The sequence below is a fragment of the Arachis stenosperma genome, chromosome 5, assembly GCF_014773155.1.
Source record: "Arachis stenosperma cultivar V10309 chromosome 5, arast.V10309.gnm1.PFL2, whole genome shotgun sequence".
NCBI lineage: Eukaryota > Viridiplantae > Streptophyta > Magnoliopsida > Fabales > Fabaceae > Arachis > Arachis stenosperma.
In genome coordinates, this window is record NC_080381.1 from 68,034,877 (window position 1) to 68,046,685 (window position 11,809).

The window sequence follows — 11,809 nt, forward strand, 5'->3', positions numbered from 1 at the left end:
TAACATTGAAACTTCCAAATTCATAAATGAAAAGTACAAAGAAAAGAAACTACTCTTAAGGAAGAAAAGAAAAGAAAAGGAAGAAGAGTGGTTGTGGGGAGGGGTCTGAAGACCCACTCCCCTTGGAGTGTGCCAATTCACAGAACTTCGAATCGGTCTTCACTCTCTCCCCCTTCCTTCAATTCTTTGTTTTAGAATGTCTTGAATGTAAAAACTAAGGCACTTATATAGGCTCTCCTAAATTACAAAATGAAATAAAATTAAAAGCAAATTACAATTAAATGAAAATTTCTATTCTAGATGCTTCTTGTGGCCTTGATTGGTTGACAATTTTGGGCCTGCTTGCTTGAGCTTTGAAGTGGACTTGAGAGAGAAGTGAATCAAGTTGAGGTCCAGGTGCTTAGCGTTAATGCTGCCGTTAGCCACACTAACGCTACAAGTGTGGCATTAGTGCTAAAGTTATTGTGGCTAACGTTGCACTTGCTACCCAGTTGGTAATTTTGGGGCTTAAAAGATACCTCTTGTTTGTACTCCAATTTCATGCCCACTATAGACTATTATATATCTTTCGAAAGCTCTAAATGTCAGATTTCTAACGCAACTGAAATCACCTCAATTGGACCTCTGTAACTCAAGTTATGCTCCTTTGAAGTGGACAAGGTCGCTGGCATAGTCACTAGCGTTACTGGAAAAGGTGAGTCACGATAACGCTAGCGATCAGGGCTTAATATTGCCAGGTTCTGGAGCTCAAACTTAATGTCCACCCCAAACTATTATATATTTGGAAAGCCCTGGATGTCTACTTTCCAACGCCCATGAAAGCGCATCATTTGAAGCTCTACAGCTCGAGTTACACTTCTTGGAAGGTGAAGAGGTCAGCTGGCCTTACTACAGGTTGATACCATGTTCATCCTTGTACTTTTGGGGCAGGTTTTCTCCATCAAATTTAGTGTCCACCATGTAGTGCCATTAATGCTTGGAAAGCTCTGGAATCCTACTTTCTAATGCCACTGGAATCACCTCATTTGGAGCTTTGTGGCTCAAGTTATTCTTGTTTGAAGAAGGCATGGTCAGGCTGCCAGGTGAGACTTTTGCCCACGTTAGTGTCCATGTTAGTGTAACTAACGTGGCCATTAACGTGGGTCTTCCTTTGCTTCGCTAGCGATAGTGGCGTTCACCTTTTCCATAACGTTGGCGTCTCCCTTTCCCTCCACGTTAGTTCCCACGTTAATGTAAATAACGTGGGTCTTCCTGGCCTTCGCTAGCGTTATTGGTACTCACTTTTGCCACTAACGCTGCTCCTTCTTCAAAGTTGATGCGATTAATGTTCCCACTAACGTTCCAATTTTCCTTCCTTCCACGTTAGTGGTCACATTAATTAGATTAACGTAGCCACTAACGTGGCTCTTCTCTGCTTTTTTTTTCCTGAAATCAAACAAACAAAGTGCATCATGGTAACATACAAGATGATCTTTATTTGCTAAGTGTGCTAATAATACTCAAAATCAAAACTTCACTTAGTGTGATCTATTTTATCATATTTACCTTGTATATTAGCTAAAATTCACCTATGCTTGAGATTTTGTTTCATGCAGAGATTTCTCATGCTCTTACTCATATTTTGGCAAAATTTGTATGAAAACTAAACAGAAATCTACTAAAATGACTACTAAAATTAGGCAATGATGCACGCGCATCACAACACCAAACTTAAATCTTGCTTGTCCCCAAGCAAGGGAAGAATTATGCACAAAGGATTCTTTTTATTGGAGTATGCTGAAGAATTTCTTATGATGCCTTGGTGAGTGAAGTGATTAAGTGGTAATGGAAGTCAACTCCAATTATATGCTTATGCAAGGGTTCCAATGTTCATTAGTCCTTACATATTGGAATTCTTAGATCTTACGAGTGTCATTCGGATGGCATTATGGAGTCCTCTTTATAGATTATCACCTTGAAGCAGTATTTATTTGTCTTGGCCTCGACTCTAGGTGTCATGTCTCAAAGCGGCCCTTTAGGATAAGTTTTCAATCAATACTCGCAACCCAGTTGGGTTAAGGTATTAGGTGATGAAGCACCCCTTAGGATTTACTTGCTAAGGCCTCTTTCTTTAACACAAATTCACCACAAGCATGTAACTAGAACAATAACTCTTTGAGTTTTTGTATCTTTCTTTTTTGCCCTAGTAATTGATGCTCAGAGCCTTGGGCTTTTTCCTTGTTTTTCTTTTTCTTTTGTTTTCTTTTGTTTACTGCCTCTTGGTTCAATAGATTTTTGAGAATTTCCATAACACTTTTCCAAATTTCAATACCTGTCTATGAGCTCCCATGCAAGTTTTCACAAATATGTAACCTCAATACATAATCATACAATCAATCTATTTATCTTAATATTTAGCTTGCCTCAAAGTTAATAAAATTCCTCAACACTTTCCTTTCAAAAGAATGATTTATTTGATGCATTTTTAAGTATAATGGGTGCAAGCAGATTAAAGATGAAGGTGCAATGATAAGCAATGAACCACGCTTATTACTAAAAGTAACATAACAGAACAGAGGTTGACCACAGAATTCAAAACAAGAGACATTCATGATTGCCATTAAGTCTACTGGGAGTAAATGAGAAGGAAAGGAACTTTACAACCTTTGTAGCTCATCCTCGCCCTTGTTGTCCCTTCCTACAGACTTCCTCCCTCCAATCACCATCTTAGAATAAGTGCTTTGCTGGCAAGCAACAAGTAGGAGCAGTGGTGTTGAGATTGTGATTCAACCAAGAATGTCAAAAAAGAGAAACAAGATATGAGTAATGCATAAAATTAAGCAAGCTTGGTTAAAAATGACACTACAGGCCTAAGAAGAAAAGGCATTATGATTGTACAAACAAGTGGTGTTGCTGGATACATTGCATAGAAAAATAAGTGGCACACCAAACTTAGTGTGACACTTTCTCTTGGAATTGATGCAAGTATCCAGAAAGATTGAAAACAGATTGTTGCAGGGCAACACTAAACTTAGAATGTGATCATATGTCAATTTTATTTGAAAGAAAGCTACGTAAAAGAAACTGTTGTATTAATAACAAAATCACCAAGAGCAAGAGCTGTCACCAACAGGGGCTTCTTGGTGAGGCATTAACACAAACAGTTAGAGAGCATAGAAAATAAAGAACTAAAGCAATTACATGAATAAAACAAAACAAAGGAAAATGTCTAATCTAGGTAATCAACCAACCGGTAGTTTGTTAATCACAATTAATCCCCAGCAATGGCGCCATAAACTTGATGCACGGAAACTTGTCTCTCAATAAATTTCTCTTCAGCAAGTATACCGAATTTGTCGTCAAGTAAACACTCACAATAGAGTGAGGTCGAATCCACAGGGATTAATGGATTAAGTAATCAATGGTTAATTGATTATCCTAGTTAGACGAATCATATTGGAGTGATAAGTAACAAGGAAATGTAAAAGGCATAAAAGTAAAGAAATGCAATAAAGTGCAGAATGGCAAGAAAAGTAAATGTAAGAACTAAAAATAAAATGAGCATTGGGATCAAGAGATATTGCAATCCTCCGAATCAAGTTCATTCTCATCTCTTCCTCAATCAATGCATTCATTGATCTCCTTGGCAATCTTAAGTGATTGGATCCCAATTCCTTGGCAATCCAATCTCTCTAAGCTTGAGTAATTTTCCAATTCCTTGATTTAATTGCTCATGGGAAGAGATGAAGTTTGGTCACTGGTGCGCGAAATTGTGAACAATGATTTTTCACAACTCTCATAATCCCTGGTCATGAACTCCAAAAACTTGGTAGTTCAATTCCATGGCATTACACAACTTCGCACAACTAACCAGCAAGTGCACTGGGTCGTCCAAGTAATACCTTACGTGAGTAAGGGTCGATCCCACGGAGATTGTTAGCATTGAAGCAAGCTATGGTCATCTTGTAAATCTTAGTCAGGCAGACTCAAATGTATATGATGATGAACGAAAATAATATAAAGATAAGGATAGTGATACTCATGTATATCATTGGTGTAAGAGCTTCAGACAAGCGTATGAAGATGCCTTCCCTTCCGTCTCTCTGCGTTCCTACTGCCTTCATCCAATCCTTCTTACTCCTTTCCATGGCAAGCTCGTGTAGGGTTTCACTGTTGTCAGCAGCTACCTCCCATCCGCGCAGTGAAAGCTAATGCACACACTCTGTCACAGTGCTGCCAATCACCGGTTTGGTTCCCTCCCCTACCGGAATAGAATCACTCTTTTGCGTCTGTCACTAACGCCCAGTAGGTTACAGGTTTGAAGCACGTCACAGTCATTCAGTCCTTGAATCCTACTCAGAATACCACAGACAAGGTTAGACCTTCCGGATTCTCTTGAATGCCGCCATCAGGTCCTGCCTATACCACGAAGACTCTGATCTCACGGAATGGTTGGCTCGTTTGTCAGGCGATCAACCATGCGTCGTGCAATCAGGAATCCAAGAGATATTCACTAAGCCTCAGATGCGTGTAGAACAAGAATGGTTGTCAGTCACCTTGTTCATGAATGAGAATGGTGATGGGCGTCAATCATCACCTTCATCATGTTGAAGAACAAGTGATATCTTGGATAAAGAACAAGTGGAATTGAATGGAAGAACAATAGTAATTGCATTAATACTCGAGGTACAGCAGAGCTCCACACCTTAATCTATGGTGTGTAGAAACTCCACCGTTGAAAATACATAAGCATAAGGTCTAGGCATGGCCGAATGGTCAGCCTCTCTAAGATAGCATAAAACAAAGATAGCTACCAAAAGTCTCTCTTAAAAGCCCCTAATAAAATAGTAAAAGGTCCTACTTATAGAAAACTAGTACATAGATGAGTAAATGACATAAAAATCCACTTCCGGGCCCACTTGGTGTGTGCTTGGGCTGAGCAATGAAGCATTTTTCGTGCAGAGACTCTCCTTGGAGTTAAACGCCAGCTTTGGTGCCAGTTTGGGCGTTTAACTCCCATTTGGGTGCCAGTTCCGGCGTTTAACGCTGGAATTTCTTGAGGTGACTTTGAATGCCGGTTTGGGCCATCAAATCTTGGGCAAAGTATGGACTATTATATATTGCTGGAAAGCCCAGGATGTCTAATTTCCAACGCCGTTGAGAGCGCGCCAATTGGGCTTCTGTAGCTCCAGAAAATCCACTTCGAGTGCAGGGAGTTCAGAATCCAACAGCATCTGCAGTCCTTTTGAGTCTCTGAATCAGATTTTTGCTCAGGTCCCTCAATTTCAGCCAGAAAATACCTGAAATCACAGAAAAATACACAAACTCATAGTAAAGTCCAGAAAAGTGAATTTTAACTAAAAACTAATAAAAATATACTAAAAACTAACTAGATCATACTAAAAATATACTAAAAACAATGCCAAAAAGCATACAAATTATCCGCTCATCACAACACCAAACTTAAATTGTTGCTTGTCCCCAAGCAACTGAAAGTCAAATAAGATAAAAAGAAGAGAATATGCAATGAACTCTAAAAACATCTATGAAGATCAGTATCAATTAGATGAGCGGGGCTTTCAACTTTTTGCCTCTGAACAGTTTTGGCATCTCACTCTATCCCTTGTAATTCAGAATGATTGGCTTCTTTAGGAACTCAGAATCCAGATAGTGTTAATGATTCTCCTAGTGAAGTATGATGATTCTTGAACATAGCTATTTCTTGAGTCTTGGCCGTGGCCCAAAGCACTCTGTCTTCCAGTATTACCACCGGATACATACATGCCACAGACACATAATTGGGTGAACCTTTCCAGATTGTGACTCAGCTTTGCTAGAGTCCCCAATTAGAGGTGTCCAGGGTTCTTAAGCACACTCTTATTGCCTTGGATCACAACTTTATTTCTTTCTTTTTCTTTTTTTTTTCGGTTTTTTTTTTCGTTTGCTTTTTCTCTTTTTTTTTTTTTTGCTTTTTCTTGCTTCAAGAATCATTTTTAATGATTTTTCAGATCCTCAGTAACATGTCTCCTTTTTCATCATTCTTTCAAGAGCCAACATTCATGAACCACAAATTCAAAAGACATATGCACTGTTCAAGCATACATTCAGAGAACAAAAGTGTTGCCACCACATCAAAATAATTAAACTATTATAAAATTCAGAATTCATGCAACTCTTTCCTTTTCAATTAAGCACGTTTTTATTTAAGAGAGGTGATGGATCCATAGGACATTCATAACTTTAAGGCATAGACACTAAGACACTAATGATCACAGGACACAAACATGGATAAACATAAGCATAAAATTCGAAAAACAGAAGAATAAAGAACAAGGAAATCAAGGAACGGGTCCACCTTAGTGATGGCGGCTCTTCCTTCTTCTTGAAGGTCCTATGGAGTGCTTGAGCTCCTCAATGTCTCTTCCTTGTCTTTGTTGCTCCTCCCTCATGATTCTTTGGTCTTCTTTAATTTCATGGAGGAGAATGGAGTGTTCTTGATGCTCCACCCTTAGTTGTCCCATGTTGGAACTCAATTCTCCTAGGGAGGTGTTTAGTTGCTCCCAATAGTTCTGTGGAGGAAAGTGCATCCCTTGAGGTATCTCAGGGATTTCTTGATGAGAGGGGTCTCTTGTGTACTCCATCCTTTTCTTGGTGATGGGCTTGTCCTCATCAATGGGGGTATCTCCTTCTATGTCAACTCCAACTGAATAACAGAGGTGACAGATGAGATGAGGGAAGGCTAACCTTGCCAAAGTGGAGGTCTTGTCCGCCACTTTGTAGAGTTCTTGGGCTATGACCTCATGAACTTCCACTTCTTCTCCAATCATGATGCTATGGATCATGATGGCCCGGTCTATGGTAACTTCGGACCGGTTGCTAGTGGGAATGATTGAGCGTTGTATGAACTCTAACCATCCTCTAGCCACGGGCTTGAGGTCATGCCTTCTCAATTGAACCGGCTTTCCTCTTGAATCTTGCTTCCATTGTGCGCCCTCTTCACATATGACTGTGAGGACTTGGTCCAACCTTTGATCAAAGTTGACCCTTCTAGTGTAAGGATGCTCATCTCCTTGCATCATAGGCAAGTTGAACGCCACCCTCACACTCTCCGGACTAAAATCCAAGTATTTCCCCCGAACCATAGTGAGATAATTCTTGGGATTCGGGTTCACACTTTGGTCATGGTTCTCGGTGATCCATGCATTGGCATAGAACTCTTGAACCATCAAGATTCCGACTTGTTGAATGGGGTTGGTAAGTACTTCCTAACCTCTTCTTCGGATCTCATGGCGGATCTCCGGATATTCACTCTTTTTGAGTGAAAAGGGGACTTCGGGGATCACCTTCTTCAAGGCCACAACTTCATAGAAGTGGTCTTGATGCACCCTTGAGAGGAATCTATCCATCTCCCATGACTCGGAGGCGGAAGCTTTTGCCTTCCCTTTCCTTTTTTTAGAGGTTTCTCCGGCCTTAGATGCCATAAATGGTTATGGAAAAACGAAAAAGCAACGCTTTTACCACACCAAACTTAAAATGTTTGCTCGTCCTCGAGCAAAAGAAGAAAGAAGAGAGTAGAAGAAGAAGAAATGAGGAAGAGGGAGAAGATGGTGTGTTCGGCCAAGAAGGGTAAGAAAGGGTGTTTAGGTTGTGTGAAAATGAAGGGTTGAAGAAGGGTATATATAGGAGAGAGGGGGGGTAATGGTTCGGCCATTGAGGGTGGGTTTGGGAGGGAAAGTGGTTTGAATTTGAAGGGTGAGGTTGGTGGGGATTTATGAAGGGTGGATGTGAGTGGTGAAGAGAAAGATGGGATTTGATAGGTGAAGGGTTTTTGGGGAAGAGGTATTGAGGTGATTGGTGAATGGGGGAAGAAGAGAGAGAGTGGTGGTGGGGTCCTGTGGGGTCCACAGATCCTGTGGTGTCAAGGAAAAGTCATCCCTGCACCAAATGTTGCTCAAAATCACGTTTTGAGCCATTTCTGGCGTTAAACGCCGGGCTGGTGCCCATTCCTGGCGTTTAACGCCAGGTTGTTGCCCTTTTCTGGCGTTTAATGCCAGTCTGGTGCCCCTTTCTGGCGTTAAACGCCCAGAATGGTGCCAGACTGGGCGTTAAATGCCCAACTGCTAGGCTTACTGGCGTTTAAACGCCAGCAGCTTCTTCCTCCAGGGTGTGCTGTTTTTCTTCCTGTTTTTCATTCTGTTTTTGCTTTTTTCATTGTTTTTGTGACTTCTTATGATCATCAACCTACAAAAAAAAATAAAATAACAAAAGGAAATAGTTAACCATAAAACATTGGGTTGCCTCCCAACAAGCGCTTCTTTAATGTCATTAGCTTGACAGAGGACTCTCATGGAGCCTCAGAAATACTCAGAACCGTGTTGGAACCTCCCAATACCAAACTTAGAGTTTGAATGTGGGGGTTCAACACCAAACTTAGAGTTTGGTTGTGGCCTCCCAACACCAAACTTAGAGTTTGACTGTGGGGGCTCTGCTTGGCTCTATTTTGAGAGAAGCTCTTCATGCTTCCTCTCCATGATGATAGAGGGATGTCCTTGGGCCTTAAACACCAAGGATTCTCCATTCACTTGAATGATCAACTCTCCTCTATCAACATCAATCACAGCTTTTGCTGTGGCTAGGAAGGGTCTGCCAAGGATGATGGATTCATCCATGCACTTCCCAGTCTCTAGGACTATGAAATCAGTAGGGATGTAATGGTCTTCAATCTTCACCAAAACATTCTCTACAAGTCCATGAGCTTGTTTTCTTGAATTGTCTGCCATCTCTAATGAGATTCTTGCAGCTTGCACCTCAAAGATTCCTAATTTCTCCATTACAGAGAGGGGCATGAGGTTTACACTTGACCCTAAGTCACACAAGGCCTTCTTGAAGGTCATGGTGCCTATGGTACAAGGTATAGAAAACTTCCCAGGATCCTGCCTCTTTTGAGGCAGTTTCTGCCTAGACAAGTCATCCAGTTCTTTGGTGAGCAAGGGAGGTTCATCCTCCCAAGTCTCATTTCCAAATAACTTGTCATTTAGTTTCATGATTGCTCCAAGGTATTTAGCAACTTGCTCTTCAGTGACATACTCATCCTCTTCAGAGGAAGAATACTCATCAGAGCTCATGAATGGCAGAAGTAAGTCCAATGGAATCTCTATGGTCTCAATTTGAGCCTCAGATTCCCATGGTTCCTCATTGGGGAACTCAGAGGAGGTTAGTGCACGCCCACTGAGGTCTTCCTCAGTGGCGTCCTCCTCCTCTCTTTCTTCTCCATATTCGGCCATGTCTATGGCTTTGCACTCTCCCTTTGGATTTTCTTCTGTATTACTTGGGAGAGTGCTAGGAGGGAGTTCAGTAACTTTCTTGCTCAGCTGACCCACTTGTCCTTCCAAATTTCTGATGGAGGACCTTGTTTCATTCATGAAACTTTGAGTGGTCTTTATTAGATCAGAGACCATTGTTGCTAAGTCAGAAGTATTCTGCTTAGAACTCTCTGTCTGTTGCTGAGAAGATGATGGAAAAGGCTTGCCATTGCTAAACCTGTTTCTTCCACCATTATTGTTATTGAAACCTTGTTGAGGTCTCTCTTGATTCTTCCATGAGAGGTTTGGGTGATTTCTCCATGAAGAATTATAGGTGTTTCCATAGGGTTCTCCTAGGTAATTCACCTCTTCCATGGAAGGGTTCTCAGGATCATAAGCTTCTTCCTCAGATGAAGCATCCTTAGTACTGTTTGGTGCATTTTGCATTCCAGACAGACTTTGAGAAATCAAATTGACTTGTTGAGTCAATATCTTGTTCTGAGCCAATATGGCATTCAGAGTATCAATCTCAAGAACTCCTTTCTTCTAACTAGTCCCATTGTTCACAGGATTCCTTTCAGAAGTGTACATGAATTGGTTATTTGCAACCATTTCAATCAATTCTTGAGCTTCTGCAGGCGTCTTCTTCAGATGAAGAGATCCTCCTGCAGAGCTATCCAAAGACATCTTGGATAGTTCAGAGAGACCATCATAGAAAATACCTATGATGCTCCATTCAGAAAGCATGTCTGAGGGACATCTTCTGATTAATTGTTTGTATCTTTCCCAAGCTTCATAGAGGGATTCTCCATCCTTCTGTCTGAAGGTTTGGACTTCCACTCTAAGCTTACTCCATCTTTGTGGTGGAAAGAACTTTGCCAAGAAGGCATTGACTAGCTTTTCCCAAGAGTCCAGGCTTTCTTTAGGTTGAGAATCCAACCATATTCTAGCTCTGTCTCTTACAGCAAAAGGGAATAGCATCAGTCTGTAGACCTCAGGGTTAACCCCATTAGTCTTGACTGTGTCACAGATTTGCAAGAATTCAGCTAAGAACTGATGAGGATCTTCCATTGGAAGTCCATGGAACTTGCAATTCTGTTGCATTAGAGAAACTAATTGAGGCTTAAGCTCAAAGTTGTTTGCTCCAATGGCAGGGATAGAGATGCTTCTCCCATAGAAATCAGGAGTAGGTGCAGTAAAGTCACCCAGCACCTTCCTTGCATTGTTGGCATTGTTGTTGTTTTCGGCTGCCATGGGTTCTTCTTCCTTGAAGAATTCGGTCAGGTCCTCAACAGAGAGTTGTGCTCTAGCTTCTCTTAGCTTTCGCTTCAAGGTTCTCTCAGGCTCAGGATCAGCTTCAACAAAAATGCTTTTGTCTCTGCTCCTGCTCATATGAAAGAGAAGAGAAAAAGAAACTGTGGAATCCTCTATGTCACAGTATAGAGATTCCTTGAAGTGTCAGAGGAAAATAGAAATAGTAAGAAGAAGGAGAAGAAGAATTCGAACTTTAGTTAGATAAGGTTCGAATTGTGCATTTAGAAGGAGTGGTACTCCATAAATAGAAGGATGTGGGAAGGAGGGAAGAAGATTTTCGAAAATTCAATTAAAAGATTTTGAAAATATTTTGAAAATTTTGATTGATAATTTTCGAAAATTCATAGTGAAAAAGAAATCAAGTGATTTTTGAAAAAGATTTTGAAATTAGAAATTAAAAAGATTTGATTGAAAATTATTTTGGAAAAGATGTGGTTAAGAAGATATGATTGGTTTAAAAAATGTGATTGAGAAAATATGATTTGAAAACAATTTTAAAAGATATGATTTGAAAACAATTTGAAAAGATGTGATTTTAAAAATTAATGACTTGCCTAACAAGAAAAGATATGATTCAAACATAAAACCTTTCTTAATAGAAAAGGCAAAAAATGTTCAATCAAATCATTAATTGTTAGTAAGTATCTTTGAAAAAGGAAAGAAATTGATTTTGAAAACATTTGATTGAAAAGATATGATTTGAAAAAGATTTGGTTTTGAAAAACTTTGAAAACTTGAAAAAAATTGATTTTGAAAACAAAATCTTCCTCCTAGCACCATCCTGGCGTTAAACGCCCAGAATGGTATACATTCTCGCGTTTAACGCCCAAAATGCACCCTTTTTGGGCGTTAAACGCCCAACCAGGTGCCCTGGCTGGCGTTTAAACGCCAGTCTGCCTTCTTCACTGGGCATTTTTGAATGCTCAGCTTTTTCTGTATAATTCCTCTGCAGTGTGTTCTGAATCTCCAATTCTTTGTATCATTGACTTGAAAAGACACAAATTAAAAATATTTTTGGATTTTTAATAATCAAAATACAACAAGAATCAAATAACAATGCATGCAAGACACCAAACTTAGCAGTTTGTGTGCTACTGACACTATATGAGACACATGAACACTCAAGTCAATAGAATTTAAAGATCAAAACAAGAAATATATGCATGGATTCGAAAAATGTAACAAAAAACATGCATTTGACACCAAACTTAAGA

General features: G+C 40.1%; 1 non-coding gene across 1 annotated transcript; it reads left to right on the forward strand.

Moving 5' to 3' along the window:
• The first annotated feature begins 10,022 nt into the window (after nucleotides 1-10,022).
• LOC130984239 (small nucleolar RNA R71) lies at nucleotides 10,023-10,130 on the forward strand. The gene has a single exon (XR_009088186.1). It is a non-coding gene; the product is annotated as a small nucleolar RNA R71 (small nucleolar RNA).
• Nucleotides 10,131-11,809: the final 1,679 nt, after the last annotated feature.